Source organism: Lolium rigidum, chromosome 6 (assembly GCF_022539505.1).
Source record: "Lolium rigidum isolate FL_2022 chromosome 6, APGP_CSIRO_Lrig_0.1, whole genome shotgun sequence".
NCBI classification, from domain to species: Eukaryota; Viridiplantae; Streptophyta; class Magnoliopsida; order Poales; family Poaceae; genus Lolium; species Lolium rigidum.
In genome coordinates this window covers 239,974,702-239,995,512 of record NC_061513.1, presented here as the reverse complement: position 1 = coordinate 239,995,512, position 20,811 = coordinate 239,974,702, and the positions used below count along the sequence as shown (strand labels likewise).

The window sequence follows — 20,811 nt, the reverse complement described above, 5'->3', positions numbered from 1 at the left end:
GAAAGAGCCGCGACAGCCCTGCTTTGGCATTATCAATGCCTTCGCGTGCTTCTGACCCATGGAATTCGAGGAATGAAAGGGCGTCAAGAAGGGCATCATCGTCGGGATCTTCAAGTTCAAACTCTTGAGCTGTTCTATCTGTCAAGAAAGAAATTTATTGAGCAACAGATGAATGCAATACAAGGGATATGAAGTGGTTCAGATACTTACTGAGGAAGCGGCGACTTTGCGTCCTTATACGCTTCAGGATCGCTTCCTCGCGAGCAGATTGTGCAGCTATGTGCTCGCTCAACGAATTCTCGGCAGCGTGAAGTCTCTTTCTAAGATCCTCGACACCAGCAGCTTCAGTCTTGGCCTTGTCAGCCTCTGCTTTAGCTTGAACAGCGTCTAATTCGGCTTTCTTACGAGCCTCTTCACTTTGCTCTAATTTTTGAGCCAGTGCATTGGCACGATCGTTGATAGCCGCCAATTTTTCTGCCAAGAAAGTTAAAATTTCGATAAAATATCGGCAACAAAGGAGTAACAGAGTAATGGTAAAAAAGAAAAGCAGCAAGGCATCACCTTCAGTTTGGTGAGCATATTCACGATACCCAATGAATTGAGCACCGATGCGGATAAGCTCTTTGATCATGGGCTGTTAAGGAAAGAAAAGGACAAAGCAAGGAAATTTCGGTATGAGAAAAATATAATGGCATTTAGAAGCAAACAGAGGAAGTACAGACAGTGACAAGAGTATGGAGAACTTACATCATCCAAGAGAGGATTCGAAGAGCTACTCGATTGGAGATTCGGCTCCGGAATTGCTTCAGTCCTTGCCCTTTTCGGTGAAGGGACAAGGGGGCTCGAGGGAGGAGTAGATGTGCCGACGTTTTGTTGAGGAGGCGAAGATTCTTCTCCTTCAACTGGCTTCTCCGAAATAACTAGAGTATGTGACGTACTCGTTCGAGCAGTCACATCCAAAGTTGGTGTTTCTTCATCATCATCACTATGGAAAAAGAGGTGACAGCATAAAAAGCAAGGCAAATAAAATTCTTCGAATAGAAAAATAAAAAAAAGACAGGGAACTCACGAACTGATGAGACTCTCAAGATATGGGTCATACGCTGCCTTTCGCGGTGAAGGAGCAACTTCTTCGGGTTGGGAGGTCCCGGAATCTTCGACATCACTCCTTTTCCTTTTGTTCTTGGGAGAAACAGCAGGAGGAGGAGATTGTGCTGATGTCGTACCTTCAGAAGCAGCATCCTTTTCAATAGATCCCGCAGACTTTCGAGAATCTGCGGGTTCATTCACAAAAGAGGGGGCCTCCTGGTTGTCATTGGCGACAACGGCCCTTTCCTCGACATCTCCACCCTCAGGAAGAGGAGGAAGAGAATCCATAGTAGGATGGTTCTGCAGAAAAATAACGACAAAAGAAAAATTAATGAGATATCAAAACAATGAGATGCAGGAAAAGTTCGGAACAAGATAAAAATTCGAGAAGACAAAATACCTTGGGGAGAGGATTGGTGGAACTGTATGGTTCCACGCGGCAAGAGGAAGGAATAGGATCCCTCTTGCTCAGCGAGGAAATTCTTCGAATAAGCTTTTCCAAGTCCTTCACAGAAAGATCATTGGAGAGCCTATTGGCGTCATTGTCGCCAGCATATGTCCAAAGGGGATTTTTGCGAGCCTGAAGAGGCTGCACTCTAATCCTAAGAAAATAGGCAGTAATTTGGACACCAGACAGCTCTTTGCCTCGAGTATTTTGAAGCTGATGAATACGAGACATAAGTGCTTCTGTCGCCTTTTTCTCTTCTTCGGAAGCTTCAGCATCCCAGGAGCGGCGGCGTTGAATTTTGGCACTTCCATCAAAAGGGACTATGTTGTGCTCTACAGAGTTGGCACTTTCTTCGTGTATGTAGAGCCACCTTTTGCGCCATCCTTGGACAGAATCAGGAAATTTGACGTCGAAGTAATCAACGTCAGTTCGGACACAGATAACAACACCACCTATGTTATAAGTGGCGTTGTGGGAGCCATTGCGGCGGAGGCAGAAAATGCGTTTCCAAAGAACCCAATTTGGAGTGATTCCAAGGAAGCATTCGCACAGTGTGATGAAAATAGAAATATGAAGGATGGAATTGGGGGTCAGCTGGTGCAGCTGAATCCCATAGACAAAGAGAAGGCCGCGGAGGAAATCGTGAATTGGGGTAGAAAGGCCGCGGATGAGATGATCAACGAAACTAACCCGGTACTCCATTGGAGGGTTGGGGTAGCTTTCTTCGCTGGGAAAGCGGATGGCATCTTCTTTCTTCATCAATCCAAGCCGCTTCAGCATGTTGACGTCTTGGTTGGAGATTTTAGATCTCTCCCACTCAAGATCTTCAGCGGCCATCTTGGATTCTGGAGTACTGTGGCGAGTGAGTCGCGTGCGCGGTGGCATCAACGGCACTGGACAAAGCAATGCTTGTGCGTGCGGAAGATGAAACAGAGTTGGGCGCAAGGGAAGTTTTTGCAGAAGGGAACAGATGTGCGGCGCAAGCGAAGGAGTGGACCGAGGTTGAAGAAAGGCTTATATAGGATTCGGGAGAAGCAATGCACCGTTGGATGAAGAAATCGTGTGGTGAAAAAAGATTTAGTAGATAAAAGGGTAAAAAGGTATTTTTACTGAGGTGGAACAGCACAGGCGTTACCGTACGTGCGCCAGGAAAAGCGGAGGACGTGTGTCCCCCACTTGCACGACGTGTCAACGTGGTGATAACAATGGACCCACAAGGCAGAAAAATTCCGACTATTAATAGAGATGAAGTGAATTTGACAAAGGAAAGTATGTCGACAAGAAAAATAAAAGAAGAATGATGACAGGAGAAGTCATTTGAATACTTCGGGAGCCTTTGGTCAAATACAAGTTTTTGCCCAAATGCTCGGGGGCTACTTCGATAAAAGTAAAATTTCGACTATGGCAATATAGAAATTGCGGGAGCCTACAACCAAGCACAAGTTCTTGGCTGTAGCCTCGGGGGCTACTCCCATCGGGAGCGCTGTTCGCGCACCCGAGATATAAAAAAAAAGGAGAATATCGGGAAATAATGACAATATAGCGACAGGGGGACTAAAATGTTGAGCCTACAACCAAGCACAAGTTCTTGGCTGTAGCCTCGGGGGCTACTCCCATCGGGAACGTTGTTCGCGTGCCCGATGAAATTAAAAAAAAAAAGAGGAAAACGAAAAAAGATAGAAAAGCAAGAGAGTATATTTCGAGTTATAATTAACTCGAAATATACTCCCATCGGGAGATTAATATAAGTCATAATTGACTCGATAAAATGTGCCATTCCAACAGCCGGAAAAGCACTCGACAATATATTCTCAGAATGCCAAAGTTTCGATCAATTTCTGAATGCCGCAAATTTGCGAAGGTAAGACCCCAGATCCGTTCTGCTGGGCGTGGCATCGCCTAAGACTGCGCTCTGCTACTTTTATCCGTATCAACAGATACGAAGAAAAATCCTAACGGACGCGTTAGGTACTCGATAAATTTGCCTGGGACTCGACAGAATGGTAAGACCTTAAGCGGCACCCGTCGAAGTTTGCACCAGTATCCCGAGATCATGTCCAGGGACGTGATCTTGAAGTAGGTTTTTGCGGATTGCCACTAGAGCAGTTAACTAGTACCTGATCCGTCAGATGAACTAGCCCCAACTACCAATATCCCTGTACAATATAGAAATTTATATAAATAAATATAGAAAAGTTTAAATTGTCGAATAAAAATAAACAGTGGAGATTTTCCCTGACTCTACGATTGAAGCAAAATCTCGGGGCTATCGACATAGGCATCCCAAATGGGCCTGCCAAAGATAGTACCCGGGGTTTAATGAAGGCCCACTACCCGAAGAATAAGAAGGTTCGAGAGCCCAAGATATATTAAAGAAAGTAGAGTTGTAATAGGAAGTGTTGTTTGTAATCTGACGGGATGAGTTAGAAACCGTCCCGGACTCTGTAACTTGTACAAAACGAAACCCTCGGCTCCACCTCTTATATAAAGGGGGAGTCGAGGGGCGAAGAGATCATCGAATCATTGTTCACAAACCCTAGTTTTCATAATCGTCGAGTACTTTTCGTCTGAAACCTTCGAGATCTACTTGCCCTCTACTTCTAACTAAACCCTAGCCTATAACCCGTAGGCATTGACAAGTTGATACCTTGTCAACTGTGAACTGCTATGAATGTGGAGTTGTGGGCCACTACTCCAATGAGTGCCCCAAGAAGCTTGCCAAGATTCCCGCCAACACTGCTGCACCTGCCCAGCAACAGCGCCGCTTCGCAGGTAGAAGGAACCAGAACAACAACAACGGCCGTTTCTACCACATGACTGCCAATGAAGCTCAGGAAGCACCCCAGACCATGCCAAGTATGTCTTCCTGTTAATCAAAATGCTCAATATCTCTTAGGAACCTAACTTTTCTTAAAATCTCGGGACGAGATTTGTTTAAGGGGGAAGGGTTTGTAACACCCCAAAAATTTCAAAACAAAACAAATGAATTTCCCTAGTTCCAAATTTTGGAACCAACAAAAACTTTTATTCAATTAAGTTTGATACATAGTGATCTTGCTTAATTCTTGTGCTATTGCCATGATGACTTGTTAAAGTATTTTGAAATGATCTTAAACCCTAAACCTCACCCCTCTGTTCACCATCCGAGTTAAAATAAAATAAAAGGAAATTAAATAAGAAAAAGGTATATGTGCATATGGCTATTTTTATAAATCTTTACCCTAGACCTTTCTACTTTGTTTAGAGGTTTGGAAAACCTTCATACACCCTATCCAGCACTTATCAAACCAAATCCAAAGTGAAACAAAAGAAAATAAAAAGAAACTAAAAATGCCATAGAGGCATATGAGAGTAAAATAGCAAATATGTGAATTTAAGGATCTTGACCCTAAGATATGTTGTGAATGGATTGGATCACTCCTATATACCATTTCAACCCTCAACAACACCAATTGGGTCAAGCCAAGTAAAATTAAAACTCAAATGCAACATATGCATAGAGACATATGTGACACATAGCCATAATACCCAATTCTTGTTCTATGACTTTAAACCTTACCCAAATGATGTGAAACCACCTCTAAACCTAATCTAATACTAAATTGACCCTAACCCATGCCCAAGTAAAGCAAGAGGAACAATTTACAAGAATAATGAAATATGACACATCACCTCTTATGTGTTATGGCCATTTTTGCAAATCTTTGAGCTAGACCTTTTGGAATGGGTTCAATGGTTTGGAAATGTTTCTAAACTAATAAGAATCACATTAGAGTCAATAAAAGTCAAATCAAATGGAGAGAAATCAAATAGTGAGAAAATCCCATTTTCACTCACATACACAGTTAGCCAATTTTTCAAATCATCACCAAAGGCCACCATTGCTTGATCTATTGCTTGTAGAATACTTATATATGATAAACAAACAAAAATGCATCAAAGAAACCAGAATCAAATCCAAGAAAATCTCAAAACCAACATACATGTGATAATGGTCCAAATTGAGTTTTATAAAATGTTCCTCACTTTACCCCCCTGGTTTTGACTTTTCTTAAACCAACCTTGACCAACTATTGCCATGTCATCCAAGACCTTGTCAAGGTGAACAACTTTCATGTTGACCACCCATGCTAACATTGACCAGGTTGACCAGAATAGAATTGACAAGTGGAGACTTTGAATTAAAGCGAAGATGACCCCAATTTTGAAAACTTGCAAATTAACACCAAAATGAACACCACCACCACCATTCCATCACATTAATTATATAATTGAGCTCCACCAAAAAGATTTCCAAAATTCCAATAAATGTTTCATGCGGCCATATCATCGAACACTTGGCAGGCAGAAATTGCAAAATGGCACACACCCTAATATCCACTGGTTTTTAGCCTACACTTCTTTTGCCTTGTGATCATCAACCTACTGGTAACATCCCTGCATCATCCTATGCCCTGCAGCCCTGAGGAAAGTGAAGCCATGATCATTTTTCATCCATGCCGAGCCCTCATGCCATCACCATGCCACTCCTCATCATCTGCTCCCTCTGGTCACCCTAACCATCTCTACTGACTCTCCTACACTCCACCAAGCATGCTCGTACCAGCCCTAAGCAAAGAGACACACGCCATGGGCCAGAACACGCGCGCCCAGTACCATGCCACGGCATGTCAGTGCACGCGGTGAGCGCGCCCGGACAACGCCCCGGACGCGCCGCACGCCCCTCGCCTGGACGCTCTCGTCCTCCTCTCCCTCTCCCACTTGGCACGCATGAGCACCACGCCTACGGCTACACGCTAGACATGCTCGCTAGCTCGCGGAAGCACCGTCGCCATCGCCATAATCAAAAGCTTGGTCGCCAGTACCGCGGCATGATGAGCACGCGCCCGAGCAACCCCATCATCCCCTGGACGCGCCAGCTACACCCAGAGCATCGCCTAGCCGTCGCCTACACGACCCGCATCCTAGCTTGCCCCTTCGCGCCCTGGAACGCCCTTGCCGTCGTCGACCTCCACGGACACCCACCGCACCCAAACGCAACTATAAATAGAGGCACTCCCTTGATGATTTCTCCACACCAGTCGCCTCCCCTCTTTCTCCTTGATCTCCTCGAACACTTCTCTCATCCCAATTCAGCCGGAGTAGCTCCAGTTTCACCGCCGACCACCGCCACAGTAGCTCCTCGCCGTCGTCAAATTAGACCACCTCAAGCTCCGCCACCGGTACCAGTCGATTCCTCGTCATCAACAACGTCGTCTAGCAACCGCGCCGCCCCTCGCCGGAGCTCCGTCACGCCGCCGACCCCCTACCTCGCCGGAGCAGCAAGTTCTTCTCCCCCGTCGACGACGACGACTGCCAACCGTGCGATCGCTTTCTAATCCAATGGCCGACGTTGCCAGGTACCGTTTCGGTGAATTAAACTCACTGACATGTGGGACCCCATGTCAGCAGGCCCGAATCGTTCATCGGGCTGCTTCTCTATTTAAACCATTTCGGCCCATCCAGTTCCCGCCTAGCCCACTTGGGTGTTTTTTCAAATAATTAGTTTCATCTAAATTCAAATACTGATGCCCACTTCAAATTTGAATAACTTTCAAACTACTGCACCAAATTTAGCAAACTACATATCTCTGGAAAGCCCATGAAATTATCTACATTTTTCCACTGGTCGCCACCTCATATCTTGTGTAGATTTTGAATAGCAAAAATAACAAAACAGAGACTTTTCGGTATTAAAATAAATCTTAAAAATCAACCATTTTGAATTTTGAAGTGAATCCAATTGCAACAATTCAAATTTCACCAACTATAATTTACTATGTAAAAATATGATATAGGTTCTGTACATGATCATGGGCTAGAAGCAAAATATTGGCTATGTAGTCAATACTAGTCCATTTAAACTATTTCAAATTTTAGGAATTTAAATCTATGAGGTGTAGCACCTCATTTAAATCATTTTCTCAAGTGATATGAAGTAATGTGGTGACCTCTATTGCTTAGGTTCATATTTGCTCACTTGTGGAATTTAAATCAAAATAGTATTTAATTTTTGCAATGGTTATTTAAATCACATGAGATGATGAATCTCATTTAAATCATTTTTCTCAAATGATAAGTGTGAAGTGTTGACCTTGGTCAACATGTGATCATCCCTGGTTATTTGAGAAGATTAAATCTTAAGAAGATTCAATGAGAGGAAATTATTTCTCCAAACCAAAGAGAAACCCTAATTTCAACTTTCAATGAGAGGAAATTATTTTCCTAATGTTAAATAAAGAAACCCTAGCATAATTTGTGAATAAATGTTAAGTAGTGATGCTAGATCATTTGTGTGAGCCAATAAGGCTAATTAAAATTACTTAAGTGTTGTTTGGTGATTGTATCCTCGTATTCGTTTATAGACGCTAGTACCGGAGACTATCAAGAGGAAGAGGTCTTCTACCAAGAGGAAGAGCAAGAGAACTTTGATCACATCACCAATCAAGGCAAGCTATTACCAAAGCAACTAGACTATTGCAAAGCTCTACAAGAGCAAGGCACCTTTACTTTTATTTTTATGCTTAATGCCCCTATCCCAAGTTTTACTTTACAAGCTTTACTAAATTTTTGTTTATCAAAGTACTTTTTGATTCATGATTCACTTAGTTTAGTTATGGAGTAGTGCAAGAGTATCAAACTTAGCCTAGAGCAATCCAAGTTGCTTAGCACCCCTTATGGCTAGTTGCTAGTGCTAAACTAAAATTGACTACTATAGATGGGAACTTGTGAAAACCAATGACTTTGAAAACCTTGGAATGATGAGTCATTCTATTGAAAGATTTTGAAGGTGAATATGACTTATGAATGACTTGGTGAATTTTACCAAAACTGATGGTTGGGTTCGGATGCGATACCATTCCAATTTTACAAGTACCCCCACAATACCCGAATCTGGGTAAGGCTTAGCTGGAAATTTATGTGTCTTAGTATGGGTTCCCTCTAAAACAAGCGTCATCGGGGTTATGCCGGAGGCTGCCTCTACAACAAAAGGAATGATGTGAAATGACGTGAAATGAGGTGAATGTCCGGCCCAAGCCCCGTGCAGTTCCCGAGCCGACCGTCTCGTCTTCACCGAGAGGCCAAGCTCATGGGGAGAGGTGCCTATACTAGGGTATGTAAGTGAAAGGTTAGGATTGGTAGTTCGCGTATCTGCGTACGATAAATCAGGGCCGCTTACCCCCGACGAACTATTGCAATTGTTGTGGCACAAGTGTACAACCTCTGCAGAGTGTAAACCTATTCGAATAGCCGCGTCCGCGGTCATGGACAGTTGGAAAGGCCATACTGTTCCGTCATCAGAACTTTTCTAAAAATATGAATGGTGACTTGTGATTTGAATTGAAAGGTGACTTTCACTTTGAATCACAACTGAGTTACGGGAATGACACTAATGTTCCCACCCGAGTTTAGCAAAGGAAGAAGTTTTTGATTATTAAAGTGCTTATGAAATAAAACTGGCTTTCTGCAAATGAAACTAGAGCTTAGAACCCCCTTACTATAGTTGATAGTATTTACCTTAGTATTAGTTTGCGAGTACTTTAAAGTACTCATGGCTGTGTCCCTGGCTATTCAAATGGCCAGACTATGAAGATGAGTACCAGAACCCGGAAGAAGGACAGCAGGACGTCTACGACAACTAGGATCACTCCTGACGTCAACAGTTGCCTGTGGAATAGATGGACTAGTACTACGCTACTTCGCTTCCGCTATGTGTTTTGTAATTGATCAATAGATCATCTACTATTGTAATGAGACCGGATCATGTGATCCTTTATTTGTAAGGCGATTATGTGTTGTAATGAATGAGGTGTTGTGATATCAATCTATTATGTCTCGCAAAAACAATATTCCTGGGATTGCGAGGAATGGCATAATAGGCATCTGGACTTAAAAATCTGGGTGTTGACAATAGTACTTTGAACTGAGTTTGATTTGACGATAGCCCAAGCTCAAATCAAATATGGGAAAGATAGCATATCCACAAAGGAGATACTTTCTGACTTCAACATGAACAAAACTAGACATCCCTTTTAAGAAGGAGCAAGTTGGATAGAGCTCTTGTCTTTTAACTCTACAAGTTGTTGTTTAAGCTCAACCAATTAGTCCAGGGTTATCCATCATCGTTACTTGGAGAAGGAGCAGTTCAACGAACCAACATACTCATGAACTCGACAACATGGTCATGTAACAACATAGTGATACTTCTAGAAGACAACTAGAATATCACGAACCACCGGTATATCGCTGAATTCAAGAGGGATTCTTGCTTTACAAAGCAAACGATATGGTCTTCAGAGCTTTGGGATTAACCTAACTCTTTGACCGAAGATGTGCGCCTGAACGAATGGACTGGCAACACAATCAAACTTCGCTTAATAATTGGCGAACCAATCATGCTAAGAATGACACAAATGTCCTTGGATCTCAAAGCAATAAGGATTGCTAAGAATCTTAGATTGCCACATCAATATACATACCCCAACATTCCCAAGCACAGAAAGCTCGGAGGAAGGGTGAGTAAGGATGTGTATGAGCATCACTTCATCATTAAGGCCATGATACAAAGCATGACCTCAAGATATAGAAGAGGGTGATACTCTAAGGTAGAACAGAACAGAAGCTAACGAGACTTCTTAATCTGCGGATTACAACACTTTGACCAAGTCCTAGAAATGGACAAGGTACTGGAGTTTGTTTCTCCTGACATACCGAAGGGATGTCTTTACGAAACACAAGAGTAATATGCATTTGAAAACACCAATGCACATTTACCACTTGGCTGCTAACTAGCAGACAAAGGCCATGAAGGTACTACAGAGGAGGAATACAACGAGGATCAGAAATCCCAAGATATAGATGCACAAGATAACACTTTAGTGAAACTCATGCCAAAAAGGGAGGTGTGTCAGAGTCACAGACATAGAATTGAGACTCACAAAGAGCACTCTTGTCGTGATCCATTTGGTTTAGTGAAAGAACCTCTGCGATAGCTAGTGGAAGGAAAAGATCTTTAGTTGTCGCAATTCAACACGACAACAACCACAAGCTTGAAGGATAGCTTCATTTGAATTTAGCAAGCCCGATGTAATGTTTGAACATTAACACCAGTGTTTAATGGAATGGATCTTGGGTTAAAGGCCAGCTTCATGTACGAAGATTCATATACTAGAATCTAGCACAATCGGGGACCTTCAGTTCAAGTCCAAGGGTTAAAACCCGAGAAAGGAGTAACTACTAGATGAGTGACACAGAGGACACTGCAAGGTAGTAATCACAAGGTAACTTTCAGGAAGCCATACCTAGCTTCAGAAGTATCCAAGAAAAAGAAAAGGAGGCATCCAAGGTGAAAGGAAACCTCGAAGCCTGGAACAAAATTATGTGGAACCCATAAAATAGAGAGATCATGATGGAAAGGAATCTCTCTATTGAAACAAAACAAGGAGGATGCATAGAACACACTCGACTGAAATTATGATGGAACGATAGCTAGCTCTCTCTGAAAGCAAGAGAAAGAAAGAGAACTCGAAACACACGCACACAGATTCTCTAGAGTCGTGCAAACTTAACGATAGGTCAACTGGTTAAGAAACGACCTGCCTTTGGGGCACCTAAGTTTGAAATACTAGAAGAGATTGAAAAACTTTCAAATCAACACAAGGTAAGGCACCTTAGAATTAGAGCGATACCAGATAAGGAGTAAAAAGAAGCCTAATCAGATTTTTGCAAATACTTTTAGCTTTCAAATAGTTTTCACAACCACTAGACTCAACATCGACCAGTAGAAAGGGTTTTCCTACAGGCAGTCTTGCTCTGATACCAAAACCTGTGGCACCCCCGGGATCAGGGTTAGACAAATATCAGATCTTCATCTGGCATAAGCCTAACCTAGAGCTCGAGAGACTACAGTGAGAGAATCGGTAACACAACAGTGACTCTACGACTCCAGAAGTAATACAAGCTCATAACTGAGCGAAGAACCAAAGTATTACAAGCAGAGGTCACTGACCTGACATACATCAATCAACGGAACCGAAGTTATGCTATTAGACATAGCAAGACAGCAAAAGGCCTAAGAGGCCAGGAGCATAACGGCGACGTCCCAGCCCATAGATTCCAGGCTGCCACCTGGGAACCCCAAGCTACTCGTCGATGTCGACCTAGAAACCACCATCTTTTGGAGCGACTTCGTCTGAAACAAGAGCATGCAAAGCTGAGTACAGGGACTCAGCAAGACTTAGTACAACCTTTTAGCAAACCGGGTATGCGGGCTTTCTGTAGATCTTCTTTTGCGTAAAGCCAATTTTCCTTTAATAAACAAGAGGGAGAGGAAGCTCGACTACTCAGAGCCTTTAAAAGGAGATAAGAGAGCGACATCTCGATCTCTATTGATCATCATATTGTATCCACCAATCTTCATCATCTCGAACCAATATCCTCGGATCACCCCCTCAACACCCGGAGAAGGTATCCGTAAGCACACATTGGTTGCCAAGTTTTATGATTAGGTTCATGTTCTCTATGATCTCCACGTCCGTTCCCAAGTCGTCCGTAACCGTGGACACGGCTTTTCGAAAAGATTTAACCCTGCAGGGGTGCACAACTTTACCCACACGTACCAGCCGACTCTTAATGCCAGATCATAAGCTATCTTCCTTGGAAAGCCGGCAGAGGGTGGCTGACCACGACCTTTACCTTGCTGTCGCCGAGACCATGAGTCACGCGCTAAGGATTGTTCCGCCGTAACGGGTCAAGTCCCGAAGTCGGTCCTTAACGATGTGAGGCGAGGTGGGTTTCCCCAGGGACTCTAACCCCAGCCACCACGGCCACGCTTACCTACCTGTATGCTATGCACCTTTTCACAAACATTTTCGATGCATATGTCCAGATAACGCGCAAACTATGTGACTCATGGAATCTACTAGGCAAGTTAGTGAGTCGAGAGGGTACCATAATAGGGCCTCGTGTGGTTGTACGCTCGGTCTTGATTCAAGAGGCGAGAACTCGGTTCCTAGGGTCGGCAGAAACGAAACAACCCACCACATCCCAATGTGGCCTCTCGTCTGAGCCTTTAATCATGTTTAACAACATCTCTATACTTACCACGTCAACCTGTCATGCTAGATTCATTTCATTGTATGGCTCCAGTCCGAAGACCGGAGTAAATAGCGTAACAAACTAAGCATGGCTAAGCATAAAGATATAAATTAAGGCTCTAGCGATGCACACATGCCAAACCTAGTTATGCTAGGAGCAGTGGATCAGGGATTTTGAGGCTACAAGGTTGGAACATGCAATAGATAGGATAACTCTACCTATCGATAAAAGACAGTTGAATCGTGTGCAATATGTAGGAACCAGAAGTAAAAGCATTTCAAAAACATATATGAACCAGGCTAGGGCTTGCCTTGTCACTGAGAAACTGAAGTGGATCTTCGAAGATCCCATGCTTGACTTGTTCGTCTGTGGAAATTATTGATCTTCGGTGTTGTCGTTCTTCATCGTCTCGGACTCATGCTCTATCGGTCGCGAAGAAGCAAATACTAGAAATAGAAAAATAAAATTCAATACATGGCATCGATGCAATGCGCATACAAGGATGATGATATGACATGTTAATAGTTCCTGAAATCATCCCTAAACATGAAAGGCAATTTAAATGGGTTTGGAATGCCCTAGGGTTAGCATTTCCATAAACCACATAATTAAAGAAAAGGGTTCTTTTGTTCTCCTATTAAATACAAGGATTAAAGTTGTTTAACAATGCATGCTTTTGATACCAAAGTGTAGATCTTATTTTTCTGAAGATTTTGATATATTATACATATTTTTCTGAATTAAAATGAATAAGTTATTGATTTTACAAGTTTTATTCAATTTTCTGGAATTTCTGGAAAATGTTAAAAGTCTGACACTCGGACCCACTGTCAGGGTTTTATTAATTAAAATTGATTTTCCATAAATGATTAAAACGCTGACGGTTGGGGACCACCTGTCATGATTTTTCTATTTACAGAAAATAGAAACAGAATAGGAAAAACAAAAAAAACAAAAAGACTGACACCGGGTCCCACCAGGTCAACCGCCGGTGTCCGGCGCCAGTGAGCAGCGGAGGCTGCGCTCCCGTGGCCCCCTGGACGCGCGGAAGGGTGCATCCCAGAGAGGAGGCCGCGGCGAACCTGCTGGTGGCGGCGCCGCTCGCCCAAGGTCGCCGGAGGCGCGTCGGCGGCGATGGCTGGCGGCAGAGCTCGCGGGCGCATGGTGCGGCGGTGCTACAGAGAGCGAGGGAGAGAGCGGAGGGGCTCGGAGGAACGAGGAGCTCACCCCGGAGCCGATGGTGTCGACGACGACGGCAGGGGAGGCCGGGAGGTGGCGCCATGGTCGACGGAGGCGGTGGCCGGCCGCGCGGAAGATGGGGTCGCGGCGGCGATTCCAGCCCTCCCTCGCCGATTCCTTCGACGAGGAGGCTCAGGGAGGCGAGGCGGAGCTGCTAGCATGGTCGTCTGGGCGCGGGGAGGCCGACAACGGCGGTGATAGGGAGATGGCCGGGCTAGGGTTGCGCGCGCGCGCACGCAGAGAGAGCAGGGGAGAAGGCGCGAGGGAGAAGAGGATAGGGACGAGGGAAGAGGGCGTCGGCGTTCTTATCCTCGCCCAGGGGTGGCGAGCGGCGGCGCGCATCGCGGCCGGGATCGACGGCCGGCGCTGCGATAGGCAACAACCTGCCCATCGTTTCAGATCATGGTGGTGAAAATATTAATGGCGAGGATTAGAAAAGAGAAGTAAACAAACTTATTCAAAGATGTTTGCTCATTTTTTTTCAAAATATTTAGATGAATAAGCCGATTTTGCTAATTGATGTGCCACTTCATTTGCTTCCCTTGGACAGTGTTGAAACGCAACTTTTGGCATTGTGCTTGCCTTCAAAAAAAACATTCTGTCATAATAGCAGTATGTCTCTAAACTCATCAACAAAACTGACATAGTAATTATGACCGCTAACAGAAGTCTGAGCGGGGCCCCATACATCGGAATGAATAAGTTCTAATGGAGCTTTTATTACATGAGTAGATCTAGAAAACGACAATTGATGACTTTTGCCTTGACAACAAGCATCACAAACTGCTTTATTGGACCGATCTGAAAGAACTGGAAGCTCATGACGACTAAGAACACACTGAACCACCGGTGAAGCCGGATGACCAAGACGGCAATGCCACTGAGCATGGGAGACACGAACGCCAGCGAAAACTTGTTTGATAAAAGGAGCATCAATGGAGTAGAGACCACCACGGCACCGACCTCTAAGGATGATCGCCTTCGTGATGAGGTCCTTCACAAAAAGATCATCAGGATGAAACTCAACAAAAACCTTATTATCTCTAGTAAATTTACGAACAGCTAGAAGATTGCGAGTAACTTCAGGAACATGAAGGACATCATTGAGACGAAGGGATCTAGATGTATGTGTAGGAATATGAGACTGGCCAATATTAACAATGCGCATACCTGTACCATTGGCCGTGTGGACCTTGTCGTTGCCGTTGTAGGGTTCACGTTGATGAAGACGCTCCATCTCGCTGGTGAGGTGGTCCGTGGCACCTGTGTCCATATACCAGCTGGAGTCAACTGGGTAGGACGGTGTGTGCCCTTGAGTGGCCATGGCCACCTGACGCTCCGTGCTCTGGCCGTTGTTTCCAACGCCTAGGAAATCACGATCAAATCTCTTGTAGCACCTAGAGGCAATGTGACCAAGGACCCCACAGAGCTGGCAAAGCGGGCGTTGGCGTCCATTGGAGCTAGGCTGAGACGCCCCGCGGGAGTTCTGGCCGGAGGTGTTGCCATTGGCACCACCCGACCGCTGCTGCTGTGGTGTGCGACCACCAGAGGATGTGTTGGAGTTGTTGGAGCGGTAGGACTGGTTGCCGCGACCAGGACCACCTCCGCCGGAACCACTCCCGCCACCATGACCACCTCCGCCGGCACCACTCCCGCCACCACGCGCACCATAGTTGGCAGAGCGGTCACCGCGGTTGACGGAGCGGCGCGACTCCATGCGATGCTCGGTGGCGAGAAGACGCGAGTAGAGGTCGCGAAGAGGCATGGGAGTGTCACGGTTGTTGACACACTCAACCAGCGAGTCGTAGTCCTCGTCGAGTCCGTTGAGGAGGAACGAGGCGAACTCCGAGTCACGGAGCGGCAGACCGATAGATGCCAGTGTATCAGCCAGAGACTTCACCTTGTGGAAGTAGGCGTGCGCCGTCATGTCGAGCTTCTCAACATCCTGAAGCTGCGTACGAATTTGATGAGCGCGAGCACTGGACATTGATGCAAAACTACCTGTGATAGTGGTCCAGGCGTCCATGGAGGTCTCGGCGAACAGAGTCATCCCGGCGACACTCTCGGTCAGCGACGAGTTGATCGCGGACAGGATGGCTTGATCCTGCTGCATCCAGACGGTGAAGGCCGGGTTGGGGATGACAACGCGCCGTTCATCAGCAGTCGTGAGCGTGACGGTCGGCGGCGGACAAGGGAACGTGCCGTCGACGTAGCCCATCAGCGAGTGACTACGGAGAAGGGGCACGACCTGCGCACGCCAGAACAAGAAGTTCTCGCCGTTAAGCCTCACAGAGATGAGGTGGGCGAAGTTGAACGGGGCGGCGGCGGTTGAAGACGACGCGGCACCCTGGCTTGATGAAGCGCTGTTGAAGGCAGCGTTGCCGCTGACGGCGGCGTTGAGAGGAAGCGGCGATCCCGGGTGCGGAAGCGTTGTTGTGCCCATAGTCTGGGGGAGAGGTGCCCCAGCAGCATCCGGCGTGGAACGGAACCACGGCGGAGTTGAAGACATGGCGGCGGCGGCGGCAGCGGCAGAAGCAAAAACTTGCGTGGCGGCGGCGGCCAGATTGGATCGAAGGAACGTGGGTTTTTAGGGCTCTGATACCATGTACGACAATAGGTTTGGATGGGATCGCTCAACGCTCAAAGGCGTGGCATCCGGATATATATATATGACAGGGTGGTACAGATACATGTACAAATACAGAGAGGATACGAAGTTATTCTAACAAGGGGCTCCAGACTTCGATAACCGCATTGCATGCATTAATCAGTTCAAGTGCATCTGATTTGGTAAAGGATAGTAGGAAATAGGAAAATCTTGATACCCACATCTCAGATACTTCGCAGTCTCATTATGAAACACAAAATTCAAAGTACACGAGTGACTCAACAAAATATAAATAAGAAATATCCTTATCCATCGAATCAATCTATCCTTTTCCGTTTTCAGTGTACACAGATCCTGAAGGGCAAAACCAATAGATCACCTTTCAAACTTGTACTTAGTTATCCTAAACCTGAATCATGTAAATAAAGTGCAAACTGGTAAACCATCCATATATAGCATACATGAGACAACAAAGTACACAATTTTATATCAATTTAGCCACATGGGACATAAAGGTCGCATGTTTCAAGTATGAAGACCAGAAATATTTTATCAACCATAAGTAGTATCTGTTCATTGTACAAACATGATGTTTTTAATCTAAGATCCCACTTCATCGTTATCAGACTTCTGTAAGTTTATGAGCTCGAATATCTGAAGAAAAATTCAGAAACAACAATCATTCGGATCAGAACAGTCAACATATCTCACATTTGAGCTAAATATATGCTTTCATAAAAATAGTTAGTAGCCTAGGTATTTACAGAAGTCCAAGCAGAAAAATAAATTGAAATAACCGTTTAGACACTATCAATTCATCATTAGCCATATAGTCTTTGCATGGTATCCACAGTTAACTACCACCTGAACACAAACATCCTCACGCAAAACTTAGAACTTTTTCAATCAGAGAATGATCACTCTCAGCAATTGTGAAATTAAAGAGATGCCCAAATTTTATTAAATTTTCCACTTGGTCCCATTAGTCGAAGCTTTGACACTATCAACACAACAATGTTAGTGAGCACACAAAGATAGTTATGATCTTACATTCATAGGCATGAACATGTATATACTCCCTCCGTTTCTAAGCATAAGATTTTTTTCGTAAGTTAAATAGACTTGCCAAAACATAATATATTTAGAAATGGAGCGACTACTGTATACAGAATAGAAAGTTAGACATGAAAAAAAGAGAATATGTTATTAAATGATTATCACTAAAACAGGTGGTGGTTTCTCATGGTTAACCATAGGGCGGGCAAAACTGATTAATTCTTTCAGTTGTGAACCGGAATGATGAGATAGGTTAGATGGAAGAGAACGCACGCCTTGCTACAATGAGACAATCCTCTATACTTCTACTTGCAACATAAAACTGTGAGTAAACAGAATAGATAAAACTTGCAGCACACCAATAATATTTAGCTGTAGGTACATACTTGAACCACAAAAGATGAAATGTGTGCGGGGACAGGCACATACCACATCCATACCCAAAAGACTTTAGAGAGGAACTAACGGAAAAAAATTATTCAATCAGTCTTCCTAGAGGCTAGCCAATAATATTTAGCTGTAGGTACATAATACTTGAACCACAAAAGATGAAATGTATGCAGGGACAGGCACATACCACGTCCATACCCAAAAGAGGAACTAACGAAAAAACATTATTCGACCAGTCTTCCTAGAAGCTAGGTAACCAACATGCAGAAAACAAAAATTGGGTTTTGTACAGTCCAATTTAGGAATACATACTGTTCTAAACTAAGTTCGTCCAATAAATTTTATTTTGCATGCTCCACGAATTAAACTAATTGAGTATATTTCCATGATCTATTTTAGACGCTCTCTCCTTTATTCTCCTACAGAGAACTCAAACACATATAATTTTGGCTCAAATTTCATATGTTCAAACATCCAACAATATCCAACATCATTTCAGAACGTCTATGAACTTACACATGCATGTTTTTACTATTTCAAATCAACCTGGTGTATGCACGCCCAGGTGCACAAAATCATCTCTCGTGGCTTGTATTCTATGTATGAAAGAAAAACTTACTGAATAATGATGCAAGAAAACCGGAAGTCATGCAAAAACGTAAATAGAGATTGTCGTACTATGTAATTAAAAAAATGGTTAACAATGTCCATACATGATAGATTAATTCTATAAAAAAGTTTCATTAACACGTCATAAGCACAATTCATATGAGAAAAATGAGTCATACTTTGGATGCAGTTAATTTGCTTGCCACTAAGTTCTTGGAGGTCAGGTACCTGTCTTGACCAGAGAAACATCTTCATTCAATGGTGTACATGCCGTAGATCTTCAGGTAACCTCGTAAGGACTATTTATAAGATACCGTGTTACAATAATGTCAAAGAAATTTATGACTAATTGTTCTGGGAGTAAAAGATCCACATCTGCAAATTAAATTCAGCGAATCATAGCATCCTTGTTTGCTTATTCTCAACAATTTCATGGTCAAAGCTACAGAGAGTTTTTGTAAACAAAGTGCAACTACAACTTTTACTAACAAAGAAAAAATCCTGGAATATTAGAGTGATTGTGCAAGAAGAAACAAATAAAAACAATAATGATTTGTAACAGAAGAAATCTAGCTTTGGGATAGTATAGCGCACCAGGCTTATGCTGCTATCATCAATCCTCATTTTCATAGATTTCATTTCCAATTCTCTTAGTCACCTCCTCATAGAAAAAGAACAATTTCAGATACCAGTTGTAGGAAAATAGTTCAAACCAAGATACTTATTGGAATAAAACTAAATCAAATATAAGAAATACATGACTGTCTGTACAAATGTACAGCTTCTATGCAGGAAAACATGTCTAAATTTTTATGTGGAACACCATAGAGAATGCAGACCTCTTACATATCAATAAGATTAAGTTTTTAGGAATTGGCTGCTAGCCACAATCACGAAAATATTATACAGTACATTACCGTGAATATATTTTATGGGCTCTTGCAGATTTAATTTGATGGCACAGACTATGCAATGTGTTACTGAAGGTCTGAAGCAACAATAATAAAATGAGACAGTGTATCTTACTACAATTTCCCGTCTACTCGTCCAAGCGGTCGTCGGGTGGAGTGTAACGGCGATAGCAGCGACACAACCTACGCCAAGCGTCCTCGGGCTGGGAGTTCTTGCAGCAAATCAGCATCGAGTGCCTCTAGAATGACACACCTGAAATGCCAGACGTATGAAGCAAAAACAAATTCAGGAATTCAACACATATGTCCACCATAAGGTTTGATCTTAGCAGAAGGATATGCATGACATTAAGCTACAAAACAGAGACAAGCTATACACACTGAATCTTTCCAGTTGAAATCATTCTTCCCCTATCTTGCATACACTGGATGGGGAGAACAAAACCAAAATAGTTAAACATCAGGTAGGATCCCTTCCTAAATAAGGTTAACATGCCCATTGCAGGTATCCCTCCACATCACACTCAGATTATCCGCCTACCTGCTCCTTGCACAAGCACACCACACTAATTCGAGGCATCATCTACTATAAGCTATGGTTATATATAGTGGATGAGGAATTTCTTCCATCTCATCCAGTCAACATCAGCGTCACAGTTCAAGCAATCACCATGAACCAATTGAAGCTCTACGAAATTTGAGTCCAATCCATTACAAATACGGAGAGGAGAGAACAGGGACGGACAGTCTTACAGTGTAGCTGTCGGGATTGAGGTGAGAATGGCCTCGGCAGTGTGGCGGAGGGCGCGAGGGTTGCGCTTGTTGGCGGTGTAAAGGGCACGAAAGTACTCCATAGCCTCACGAAAGTGGCAGGGACCGTTGCTCCGCGGCACTGGCGCCATGTACGCCAGCTCCGGGATGCCGGCACTCATCCATGCCCCGTATTCCTCCCCCGTCGACAACTGCGCCATGGCTGGAGGATTTACCAACAAAGATTTTGAGCACTCGGCCCCATCCATGCGTGAGGAAGAGGCGCGGCGGTGAAGGGCTGGAGCTCGAGCTCTACCGGTCGCCGTGCATGACAAAGACGACTCGGAAATAGAAGGTGGAAACCCTAGTGCGGCGGGTGCTCTGAGCAAGAAGGAGCAGGGGGGCTTGATGGTGGAGGATCTGGAGGACTCGACAGAACCCGCTCTAATCTCATCAAAACCACCAACGCGAAAAAATCAGAAAAATCACAGAGAATGAAAGAGGGGAAAAATACCAGCGAGAAAGAGCCGGCGCGAAGAAGACGGGCGGCCACCGCGGCGCCACCCAAATCTGCA

At 44.2% G+C, this 20,811-nt stretch overlaps 1 long non-coding RNA gene across 2 annotated transcripts; it reads right to left on the bottom strand.

The window, feature by feature from the left end:
* Positions 1–16,834: 16,834 nt before the first annotated feature.
* LOC124667032 lies at positions 16,835–19,696 on the bottom strand. 2 transcript variants are annotated; one of them, XR_006991134.1, is made up of 4 exons: positions 19,602–19,696; positions 19,170–19,233; positions 18,755–18,874; positions 16,835–16,929 (listed from the first exon to the last, which is right to left on the bottom strand). It is a non-coding gene; the product is annotated as an uncharacterized LOC124667032 (long non-coding RNA). The 2 variants fall into 2 exon arrangements; XR_006991133.1 differs by lacking the exon at positions 16,835–16,929 and having other exon boundaries at positions 17,653–18,874.
* Positions 19,697–20,811: the final 1,115 nt, after the last annotated feature.